This window comes from Oryx dammah, unplaced genomic scaffold, assembly GCF_014754425.2.
Source record: "Oryx dammah isolate SB20612 unplaced genomic scaffold, SCBI_Odam_1.1 HiC_scaffold_3, whole genome shotgun sequence".
Classification (NCBI taxonomy): Eukaryota; Metazoa; Chordata; class Mammalia; order Artiodactyla; family Bovidae; genus Oryx; species Oryx dammah.
The window spans coordinates 32,592,474-32,605,764 of record NW_024070187.1 but is presented as its reverse complement, the minus strand read 5'-3'; positions in this window follow the sequence as shown (position 1 = coordinate 32,605,764).

Genomic DNA, 13,291 nt, shown 5'->3' with positions numbered 1-13,291 from the left:
TGAAGAATCTATAAATGATATAGTAGAATGCATGTGACCCAGAAGAGAGAATAATGGAAATGGAATCATATATGTAAGTGTTTCTATTTGATATATTTAATATGTTCCTGTCATGGTAAAAAAAGGACTTCCCTGGTGGCTAAGACAGTAAAGCGTCTGTCTATAATGCGGGAGAGCTGGGTTTGATCCCCAGGTTGGGAAGATTCCCTGGCGAAGGAAATAGCAACCCACTCCAGTACTCTTGCCTAGAAAATCCCATGGACGGAGAAGCCTGGTGTTCATGGGGTAGCAAAGAGTTGGACACGACTGAGCGACTTCACATTCATTCACATTTGTCATGGTAAAGCTAACTTGGCAAATTATGTGTGATCCTTAAAGAAAAAAAGAAAATAAGAATTTTAATAAATTAAAGCAACTAATAACATTAAGCATACCAAAATTCACATTTTAGGGGTCCAAGGAGGAAAAGAGAGAAAGAAGGAGATTAAAAATATATTTGAGGAAATTATGGCTGAAAATTTCCCAAACCTGAAAAAGGAGACATATCCAGGTACAAGAAGCACAGAGGGTCCCAACAAGGATATACCTATAAAGACCCCCACCAAGACATATCATAATTAAAATGGCAAAGGAGTCAAAGATAAAGAAAGGCTTTTAAAGGCAGAAAGAGAAAAGCAAAGTCATGCACAATGGAATCCCCTTAAAGCAGAAACTTTGCAGGCCATAGAGATGCCATGATATATTCAAAGTCCTGAAAGGGAAAACCTTGCAACCTAGGATATCTACCCAGCAATATTATCATTTAGAATTGAAGAGGAAATAAAGAACTTTTCAGGAAAGCAAAAATTAAAAGAACTCATCAATACTAAACCTACTGTAGAAGAAATGTTTTCAAATGTCTTCTCTAGATGAAAAATAAGAATCTGCAGAAAAGGTAAAATCTCACTGGGAAAGGCAAATATCTAGTAAGGACAGAGGATCAACTATTGAAATAAACCAGTACAAAGACTAAAGATAAGAAAATAGTAAAAACTAGTATAATAAACATTGAATGGATAAATGGATAAAATGGATAAACATGAAGATGTTAAATATAACATCAAAAACATAAAATTTGGGGAAAGAGAGTAAAAAGTATAGATCTTTTAGAATGTATTTGAATTTAAATAACTACCATCTTAAAACCAGTAAATATAGTTAAAGGTCAACCTATATGAATCTTCTGCTAAGAAGAGTCATAATTTTTCTATTTGGATTGGAACTTTTCAGATAACTTTACTGGCTATCTTCTTTAATACACCTTAAGAGACTTGGAAAAGCATGAAAATCCATATAAACCTGTTATTTACCTCAGGTGTTAATTTTTTCTTTTTTTCTTTTAAAGAGTCTACCTACCAAATCCTTGAATTTTCACCCTGGATTCAAATGTCTCTGACAACATCCATGAAAATATGGTGTTCAGTCTGTCAGCTTATAAAGAGTAAAATCTCAAGGGCTTCACAGTTCTTCACATGTACTGTTAGTTTCAGTAAGATATTCTAAAAAATAAATTTTATTAACTATAATAAATCCTAAACATATTTACATAATAAATGTATCAGCTTGCTGAAAACTGTTAAAAATGTAGAATCTAGATTCTAATACAGCAGAGTTAATGATTCAGATTATCTGAAGGTGCAAGTGTATCATTTTAACTTGCTTCCTGGGTGATTTTTTGACCCCACTGAAGTTTAGAAAACTGATAGGAATTACACAACTGCTTCTTAGGTTGTCATATAAACTAATGTTAAAATCAGTCAACTGAGTCATAATATAGCTTAAGTTTGATGAGAAACCCTGTATCCTGATGGCTAACATGTAGTTAAAATATCATGGAATATTATTTCCCATAATCATGGGGAATACTTTTAATGTCTTCATATTCTCTACAGAATGTCTTTGCTCACTCCCACTGCCCCCCACATTGTGATAACAAAATTAAATTATTCTGAAGCTGTCAGTAATTATGTAGGTTAACAGATACCTGAAGATGAGATGAAGATATTTGGCTATGTGTTTGCGATGATAATGAATTAGGTATACAGAAATACTCATTGGTAGTGACAATATATATGTATATATGTGTATCTGTTTATCCATTCATCTATATGTGTATCTATCTATATGATTTGAATAAGTGTTTCATGGTTAAAAACTGAGCCATAAAGATATGTCATTCCCTATAGCCTGCTTATCCACCTTAATACCCACTTTCTTCATTGCATCATCCTTTCCTTTCCTGATCGTTTCTTCTGATTTATAGCTTTCTACTAGTGGTTTGGAATACATATTTTTTTTTTAAAAAAGAAGTATCATCCTTTCCCTTAGAAAACCCATGATATGAAACAGTAAATATAAGGTGAAAGCATATGCAACAAGCAAAATTTAACTGCAACATTATGAATAAATATTAACTGGAAAAAGAGGGCATATTTTCATGGTAAAGGATTTCTTAAAGAATGTGTTAGACCATGTGGCTTCTGGAAAGAAGTGTTCAGTACACTGTGCTGCACAATAAGGCTAGTAAATGCATCAGAAGTAAAACAATTTCTATACCTATACCTAATGCCTGGGCCTCCCTGATGGCTCAGTGGTAAAGAATCTGTTGGGAAGATCCCTCGGAGGGCTTAGCAACCCACTCCACTATTCTTGCCTAGAGAACTCCATGGACAGAGGAGCCTGGTGGGCTATAGTCAATGGGGTCACAAAGAGTCGGACACAGCTGAGTGACTAACATATCTAATCCCTAAATAATCCTACTAAGTGGTAGGAAAATTGAAATGCCTATTCTTCAGTGGCTTATATCACAAGTATAGAAGATGATGGGATATAGCATGCACTATAGTCTTACCTATTGCAAGTGGTTTCACGGTCATGACAGGCTGAATTTCAAAAATTGCTTTTACTTTTTCTTTGTAAATTATAACGTGAATCTTAACTCATGATATCTGGCAATAAAAATCAAATTTCTTAAAATTATTTCCACTTTAATAGAGAAGTGACACTTTACCTTAGCTTCAAAGCAGTGTGAAGGGTTCTGCACTTCACATTGACACAGTGATGAGGGATAGAAGTAATAACTTTGGCCAAATTTTCTGGCTATATTTACACGTTCAGAATAATGGGAAATGTTTCTTATTACAAGAAGACAGTTAGCAGCTTGAGGATAGCAGTGATTTACTACCAGTTACTGCAGAGCAAGGTGAAGAAAAATTCAATGATTTCCCTTATGATGCTGCATATTTAATCTTTTAGATTTGACATAGCTATACATTATTCGTGATAGGATTTAACATACCTATGAAAATTTAATTTTGCTGAAATATTAGATATCTTACTTTAGTTGAAGACATCATATTCTTATTTACTATGATGACTTTCTTATATATATTAGGTGCCAACCATTTTGTGCTAAGCACATTACATGTAAGAATCACATTTGATTCTTTAATTGTCTCTAAGAGTAGGATACTTTATTATACAATATCTCTTTACATTTGTGGAAATGGTGCTAAGGAAAGTGTGATGCTTGAGTGTGATGAAAAAATCAACCTGTGGAAACCCAGGAAGATTCTCAAGTATCTTGCCTCAGTGATTTGATCTTGGTGAATCGACAGGTGCAGAGCCTGAGTCTTCCAGATGGCGAAGGGACTATATGGAAACTCACGTGAGAATGGCAAAGTCAAGATTCTAGGACCTCATTCATGGGTCTTGGGGACCAGGAAGCCTGAACTTCTAGTAGGTCATTTTGCTGTTTCTCACTTTGAACAGTTGCCTCCTTGACAACTGAGTTTCACATCCTTGTCACTACAAATACCTTTTTTCTATTTGTTCATAACTTTCATCAAAAACATCGTCATCCTTTTCTGACAATCATACATCCTCATTTAATACACAAGGAAAACAAAGTTTGGTAATGATAAAGAATTTGCAAATTTATGTAGCCTTTATGTGACCAAATAGGATACAATCTAAGCACATGTCAGAGCACAGATTCTTAACTTGTATGCTTTATTACTTAAAATTATCTGTTAGTCAGAGGAAAACTTTCCACAGATAAGGACAGACCTCCTGGACAATTGTGTGAAAGCTAATCGAAAGTTGCTATGTAAACCTGTGCAGCCACATAATTATTTTGAGGTTAATTATTATGAATAAGTAGAGAACAAAAGGAAACATAGAATGTCACATTCTTTTTACTTGTTCCTTTTCAATCAGTTTCATCTTTGGTGCTTTTAGATAAGCAACCACCAGCCACTGGCTCTTTCCCTTGGCAGCGTTTGACTACATATGTACTGTTTGCTTGGCTTCCTCTATGTCTTTGATGGAGCATATTTTGCCAGAGGGGCTGCATTAGTTGATCAATAATAGCAGACTCAGGTTGTTGGGGGAAAAATCAAAAAACAAAACCAAAAACTAGTGATGCTTCAGGTGCAGCCCAAAAATCAATAAGGAAGAGTTCTTAACAGAGTAAAATAAAGAGCAATTACTTACTGCAACTAAATGACATCCTGTGTTGTACTGTTGTCTATTCTGGAGGCTGACAGGCACCAAACTGAGGGGGAGTTGACATGGTTACAAATAGAGTATACCAAAGAGATTATTTCACCTCAATTGGTAAATTAGATCTATAGTTATATCAACTGTCAAGAGTCAGGAGAATGTTTCATTCTTGAGTCCTTGAGTAATTCAAGAAAATATTGGAGGGAATTGCAGTTTTAATCTGTGGCAAGGTTTCTCAGTCTTGACACTGTTGACATTTTGTACTAGATAATTCTTTCTTGTGAGGGGCTGACCTCTACACCCTACACAGTAATAGTGTCTCCACCCTGAACATAACATATGAACCCTAAGAAGCAAAAGTGTCGTAGTTGAAAAACACTGACTTATCAAATCATTTTTTTTACCTGACTCATAATATGTTCCTACATTATTTCTTTCCTGATATGATTCTCAGATAGAAAGAAATAAAAGTTCTCAGTGCATACACCTTAAGGAGTACAGTAAGTTTCACCGTGTGTGTGTGCTCAGTTGTGTCCGACTCTCTGTAACCCCAGGCTCCTCTGTCCGTGAAATTTTCCAGACAAGAATACTGGAATGCGCTGCCATTTCCTACCCCAAGGGATCTTCCTGACCCAGGGATCAAACCCACATCTCCTGAGTCTCCCGCCTTGGCAAGTGGACTCTTCACCCAGTGTACCACCTGGGAAGCTCCAGGTTTTCCCATGAATAACATCTAATTTGGGAGCAAGAATCAAAATACTTTGAATTCCTCTCTACTTTGTTATATTTTGAGTAGATCTCTTATTTTGAGTAATACCTGATAGTAATTAGTGGTCTTGTTCTTTTTGGAAAATGTTGGTACACATTGTCAAGAATATGTTTGTGTATGAAACACTGTCTATAAGAGAAAGGAAAAACATCACTATGGGGAAAAGATCACAATCTTGACTGAATTGTTAAGTGAGATTCTGCAATATCCAAGCCTCTATATGGACAATTTCTGAAGAGGTTCTCTTATAAATGCAGGGTTTATAATTAACTTTTTTTCTTTTTTTGCCTGATTGAAAGTACACTTGAAATAGAGTCTTCTATAGCCATATCTCTGTCACTTTAGCTACCTGTATTTGGAATTTAGAACTGCACTAATTTGTATGACACAAAATTCAAGGAGATGTGGTTTCTAATTGATATGTAGCATATAGTTTGATTATGGTAGTATTTCATAAGCAGTTCTATTTCTTTGGTTTAGGAATCAGAGGTTTAACTATGGGTCATTACATAGATAAAAACTTGATGGTTTTGTTTATCTTAGGGACTCATTTCACTCAAAGTATGCTAAAAAGATTGTTTTCAGATTATATGAAATGCAAATGCATGTTTTAATTTAAAAATTCCAAGTCAATTCCAAAACCCCTGCATCAGAACTATTGCATCTATGGTGTGTGTATATCAGAAATAATTATTTTAACTGATAATAAAGTAATTTTTATACTCAACGGGTCTCAGATTAATTCCTCAGTGATTCATAAAGATAGCAATGCTGGAAAATGACTAATTCATACCATCTGTCATAGTATAGTTAACTTAAAAGTGAAAGTGTTAGTCTCTCAGTTGAGTTTGACTCTTTGTGAACCCATGGACTATAGCCTGCCAGCCTCCTCTGTCCATGGATTTCTCCATGCAAGAATACTGGAGTGGATAGCCATTCCCTTATCCAGTGGATGTTTCCAACCCAGGGATCGAACCCAGGTCTGCTGCATTGCAGGTGTATTCTTTATTATCTGAACCATTAGGGAAACCCATCATTAACTTAAGCCTAAGGTGGCTAAGATGGTAAAGAATCTGCCTGCAATACAGGAGACCTGGGTTCGATGCCTGGGTTGGGAAGATCCCCTGGAGGAGGGCATGGCAACTCACTTCATTATTCTTGCCTGGAGAATCCCCATGGACAGAGGAGCCTGGCGAGCTACAGTCCATGAGTTCGCAAAGAGTTGGACACTACTGAGTGACTAAGCACAGCACAAACTATATACAGAAGCCATGACTAATAAATACTTAGAGTCCCTAATAAACTTCTAATTAAGGAATTTATAAATAATTAGAGATAATTATGGCTAAGAGAGTGGACTTCCCTGGTGGCTCAGACGGTAAAGCGTCTGCCTACAATGTGGGAGACCTGGGTTCGATCCCTGGGTCGGGAAGATCTGGAGAAGGAAATGGCAACCCACTCCAGTATTCTTGCCCGGAAAATCCCATGGACGGAGGAGCCTGGTGGGCTACAGTTCATGGGGTCGCAAAGAGTCGGACACGACTGAGCGACTTTACTCACTCACTCACTCACTCACTCACTCATGGCTAAGAGAGTAAGCTTTTACACTCAGACTTTTCTTTCTAAATATGAGTTTGCAGATCCTTCTTGTTAAAGTGCTCTATCCTTTTGTTACCTAATGCTCTTTATCCCATATTTAAAAATCATAAATATACTCAAAGGGACTATTTTATATAACAACCATAAATCAATTTTAATACAGAATGGTCTTTGTTCCCTTCTAATTCACTGTGCAAAAAAAAAAAAAAAAAAAAATCCTTGGCCCTAATTTTGTGTTACACAGAAATGGTTTTACTTCCTTTGAATGGCACTGTTCATGTTATATGAATCCTTCTTGTCCAGATTCTATAAGCTATATCTACTTTCTTGGTTCTTTTTGTACCAGTTATATCTGAGCTGCCTTCCTGGAAGGGATGTTTCTTTCCACTTTGGGGCAGATAGTTCAACTTATTCAGGTAATTGTAGTTAAAGCTAGGTATACCCTTGAGCTAAAATTGGATGGCTTCAAAAATACCTCTAAACATTATTTTTATATTGTCAGTAATCCTTTGAATGAGATAAAACAGAACTTGCTCTTAATCACATCATATCTATAGCATATTGTGTAGTATATTTTCTGGGCTGCAATTATTTGGGACATCTGTCAGTCTACTTATATGAAGACACGAAGAGGTTTTTTTTCATAGAGTCCTTTGGGTTTTGGAAAGAGGAAACATCTTTATTCCGGAGATAATTCCAATGATTCACTCTTAAATAACTTGCTGAAATATAGAGGTTTTGCCAAGAAAGATAAAATTATTTATGAAATGAATAATTATTTATGAAATGAGAACCAACCAATGGCAACTGCTTGCTTTCTCCACTAGACTATAGGGCCTTGAGACAAAGGTTCATGCAATACTCATTTCTGTGTTCCCTGTACCTTATTGTGAGACGTTGTAGCTCAGAATGTAAAGAATTGGCCTGCAAAGCAGGAGACCCAGGTTCAATACCTGGGTCAGAAAGATCCCCTGGAAAAGGGTATGGTAATTCACTCCAGTATTCTTGCCTGGAGAATTCCATGGTCAGAGGAGTCTGATGGGCTCCAGTCCTTGGGGCTGCAAAAAGTTGGACATGACTGAGGACTAAGCAGCGTCACTAGCGTAACTCATTCAGTGTCAGGTGATGGCAATTCCTCAACACATACTATTTGAATGACAATAAATAGAAGGCCTTTTTTAAAAAAAGAAAGAAAGATTTTTCTATAGCTGTTTCACAATTTCTTGACTTATTCTTCTGGGTTACATTAAGTAGTACAAAAATTATGCATGGCTTTATACAAGAATAAGTACATAGTTTAAAATTTATGAATGATAGATCATAGTTATCTCTTGTGAGATAAGCTGAAGAGATGTAAAAGAAGGCCTACAACTCTGTCCAAATCATCAGCTCTCACGTATGATTGTAGAGAAGTCATGGCCTGGGCCAGATGAGGAAAGGACTGAGGAAGAATCTAATAGGATATATTCTGAAACATTCTGGATGCCGGAATGCTGGATACTAGAATTTTGTTTCTTATGAAGCGTTCACAGCATGCTTTGTTAGCAATGTTACATTTGTTTAAGATTGTCTGAGCTATTGTGTAGTGAAGCAAAATCACTACAAAACAGTAGGTACTGGGAAAACCAATGTCCTCTTTATCCATTCGTCATTCAACTAATATACACTCAACCAATACATACTCAATGCCAGCATTAGAGTTTCCATGTTTTCCTTTCGTCTATGGAGTTGCGGTTACAGGGCTGAAAATACAATCCTCTATTACTCATCTCTATGCTAGTCAGTTAATTTGGAGGAAAAAATACATTTCAAAAGGAATAATGTAAGGCTCTTTGGACTCCAGATGTATTAGAAATGTCTTTGAAGAGGCATGATATCTCAAATCCACTTAGATGGGTACAGGGAAATCAACCTCAGTAAGGTAATATAAATAGTATCTGGAGGAGTTTATTTTATATTGACAGAGCTCTGAGGACATGTAAAAAACACCCTAATGCTATGCACTACATAACTTTCCTGCCAATAAACTTTCCCACCAATAAACTTTCCCAGATAAAAATAAACTATGGAAAATTATAGACACAATATTTACTATAAAGTGTTTCATCATTTGTTCATATTATTGATGAAAACCAAAATAGGTATGTTTTTACATAAATTTTACAAATAAAGTGACCTATGATCCTGAAATAGGTAGGTAATAAATTCAACATGTGTAACTATTTTATACCATATAATTGAAATTTATTGGATACTCATATATTATTTCTTCATACTTTATCATATTTTAAGTTTGTGTATTAATTCCAATGAAGTTGGTTACAAGTCTTAGTTCAGATTTTAAATTTTTTTCAGATTTTTAAAAATTTTTATTCTTGCCTATTATGTGATATATTTGAATTTCTGATAATGAGTAGCTTTAAATATAACTGCTGCTTGCAACACATGCTTTCTTTGATCCCTGACAAGTGAATGCATTTGGGTTGCCTTATTTGAGACACTTTCACCTTGGACTGATTAATTTTAATTATCCAATTTACCTTCTTACGATACATTGTAATGTCATTTACTTTTTTATAAATGTTCAATAGATCGTCATTTGATTTAAAATTCTAAACTCAACTTAGCAGGCAAACAGACAACTTTACATGTACTATATTCTAATCCCATCTCTGTGAACATACTGCTCTGCCTTAGCAAGAAAATATAATACTAACAGTTTCCAAATAGGCTTTGTAAATATGTACCTACCCCTTATTAATCATGTCAGGGATGCCTAGGGCTAGATAATTCAAGCTCATTTTATCGTAGATTATTAAAAATTTGTATCTTCTTGAAATTTAGTAGAAAGATATTTAAAGAAAATAAGGAAGCCAGTGGCATTACTCAGTTCATTTCAGTTCAGTCACTCAGTCGTGTCTGACTCTTTGCGACCCCATGAATCGCAGCACGCCAGGCCTCCCTGTCCATCACCAACTCCCGGAGTTCACCCAGACTCACGTCCATCGAGTCAGTGATGCCATCCAGCCATCCCATCCTCTGTCGTCCCCTTCTCCTCCTGCCCCCAATCCCTCCCAGCATCAGAGTCTTTTCCAATGAGTCAACTCTTCACATGAGGTGGCCAAAGTACTGGAGTTTCAGCTTTAGCATCATTCCTTCCAAAGAAATCCCAGGGCTTATCTCCTTCAGAATGGACTGGTTGGATCTCCTTGCAGTCCAAGGGACTCTCAGGACTCTTCTCCAACACCACAGTTCAAAAGCTAGATTTGCATTAAAAAAATTCTATAACTTTTCTCTCCTATATGCATGAAAGTATTGGAAGACTGAATGCAAGTAACCGTGGCAGGAGGTAATGGTATCTTGAACTAGAAGGATGGAGGTGGAGAGAAGGGAGCAGAATGATGGTGGAACCACTGTGAAATAGTGACGGACCAATTGATAGTGAGGGAGAGGAAAGTATACAGAACAGATTCAGATTTTCTGTGTGGTCTCCATTCATTTGTTTAATAAATATTACTGAAATTCTTAAAATATAGTTGAAAACCAGAATGATGCAAATATGCTAAATTCATACAAATTTAATGAATTTTCTTTAAGTTAAGGGAAAAATACAATTGAGGTACCTGTCATATAATGTTGGAGGTAGATGTATGAATGAAACTTTGAAAAGAAGTTTATATTGAAGTTTAAGGGTTGGTCACATAAGGATGTTGAGTGAAGTAATGGGACAGGATGACATAGCCTAGGGAGAGTGAAATGATTCTGCACCAGGCTGTGAAACCCAAATGTTTAGTTAGAAATGTATTCTGCTGAGGAGACTGAGTAACACCAGAGAAGCAGGAGAACCATGAAGACCATGAAGTGTCACAAATAGCAAAAGATGATGGAATTCAAGATGAAAGTGGTTAGCCCACGGAATGGTTCTTAATACAAAAAGAAATGTGAACTGATAATTATCCATTTAAGTTAACAAATTAGGGGTCTTTAGGAGGAACAAAAACCCAACTGGAATGCGTTGATGAGTTAGGGGGAAGTATGAAATTGAAGCAACTAAAGTAAACAATTCCTTGGAAACCTGTTTAAGTCTTGGAAATTGTACTGTTTCAATATTTATTTTTAACTACAGCTCTTCTTGACTTGAGACATGTTCTTAGTATTGTTTAATGTCACTGAATTTTACCTTTTAATTACTAGTTCCTTAAGCAAAAGCAAGTACCTAAGCATAGCACTGTATCTCTGATTTCTTCAAATCTCCTATTGTATTTTATTAAATGTGGTTTCTCCATAAGAGTGAATAGATTAAAAAATGAAAAAAAAAATAATGAAGGCAGAAAGAAAGAGAATGAGAAATATTAACAATGCTGGTATGGAAGATGCTTTCTTATTTTAGAACCAGTTGTAGACTATAATATTTCTGAGGTCTCTGCATAGTGACTGTAGGGAATTGTCTGGAGTAGTGAATATTGTATAGATTTCTTGGAGAACTCACTTGCTGCCTATGATACTATTTGCCAGTCTATCTCATTCCTCAACCACCTAAACCACCATTCCTGTGGTCAAGATGTGGATTCACCTCAGCCTTACAATTTTAACATTCGGACCTTCCAAAATAGCTTCTATTGAAATGCAAAACATCAGCTCTGTAGCCAGGAGTTATTCTTTCTACCTCTAGATGACTTCAATCTGAGGAATACAGATGGATCTACTCTAAGCCAACATCTGGTTACTTATGTCTCCTCTTTTAACCAAAATCTATTGTGGTAGAACACAATTCACAGAGGTCATTGTACACATATGTATTCTCTGTCATCACATAGGAAAGTTTCCCTGGTGGCTCAGTGGTAAAGAACCCGCCTTCTTATTCAGGAGACATAAGAGACATGGGTTCGATCCCTGGGTCAAGAAAATCCCCTGGAGGAGGGCATGGCAACGCACTCCAGTCTTGCATGGAGAATCACATGGACAGAGGAGCTTGGTGGGCTACAGTCCATAGGGTGGCACAGAGTCAGACATGACTGAAGTGACAGCATGCATGCATCATCAGATGGTTACTGCTTGACCTTCATTTCCCCTAATTTAGCACAGAATACCTTTCCTCGTACTATTCTTTTTTCCTTCCAGAAACTTAACTGATATACCTCTATCTATATATCCAGAGTTCATGAGTGTATAACTATATCTATATATCACAGTTCATATATTTCATGTGCTGAAATATAATGACGAACATAAAAATATTTTTTTAATTTATTTATTTATTTTTAATTTTTACTTTACAATTCTGTATTGGTTTTGGCATAGATTGACATGAATCCACCACAGGTGTACATGCGTTCCCAAACATGAACCCCCCTCCCCACAACATCTCTCTGGGTCATCCCCGCGCGTCAGCCCCAAGCGTGTCATATCCTGCATCAGACATAGACGGGCATTTCGATTCTTACATGTTATTATACATGTTTCAATGCCATTCTCTCAAATCATCACACCCTCTCCCTCTCCCTCTGAGTCCAAAAGTCCGCTATACACATCTGTGTCTTTTTTGCTGTCCTGCATACAGGGTCATCATTGCCATCTTCCTAAATTCCATATATATGTGTTAGTATACTGTATTGGTGTTTTTCTTTCTGGCTCACTTCACTCTGTATAATTGGCTCCAGTTTCATCCATCTCATCAGAACTGATTCAAATGTATTCTTTTTAATGGCTGAGTAATACTCCATTGTGTATATGTACCACAGCTTTCTTATCCATTCATCTACTGATGGACATCTAGGTTGTTTCCATGTCCTGGCTATTATAAACAGTGCTGCGATGAACATTGGGGTACATGTCTTTCTTTCAATTCTGGTTTCCCCTGTGTGTATGCCCAACAGTGGGATTGCTGGGTCATAAGGCATTTCTATTTGCAATTTTTTAAGGAATCTCCACACTGTTCTCCATAGTGGCTGTACTAGTTTGCATTTCCACCAACAGTGTAGGAGGGTTCCCTTCTCTCCACACCCTCTCCAGCATTTATTGCTTGCAGATTTTTGGATCGCAGACATTCTGACTGGTGTGAAGTGGTACCTCATTGTGGTTTTGATTTGCATTTCTCTAATAATGAGTGATGTTGAGCATCTTTTCATGTGTTTGTTGGCCATCCGTATGTCTTCTTTGGAGAAATGTCTATTTAGTTCTTTGGCCCATTTTTTGATTGGGTCGTTTATTTTTCTGGAATTGAGCTGCAGGAGTTGCTTGTATATTTTTGAGATTAGTTGTTTGTCAGTTGCTTCGTTTGCTATTATTTTCTCCCATTCGGAAGGCTGTCTTTTCACTTTGCTTATGTTTTCCTTTGTTGTGCAGAAGCTTTTAATTTTAATTAGATCCCATTGGTTTATT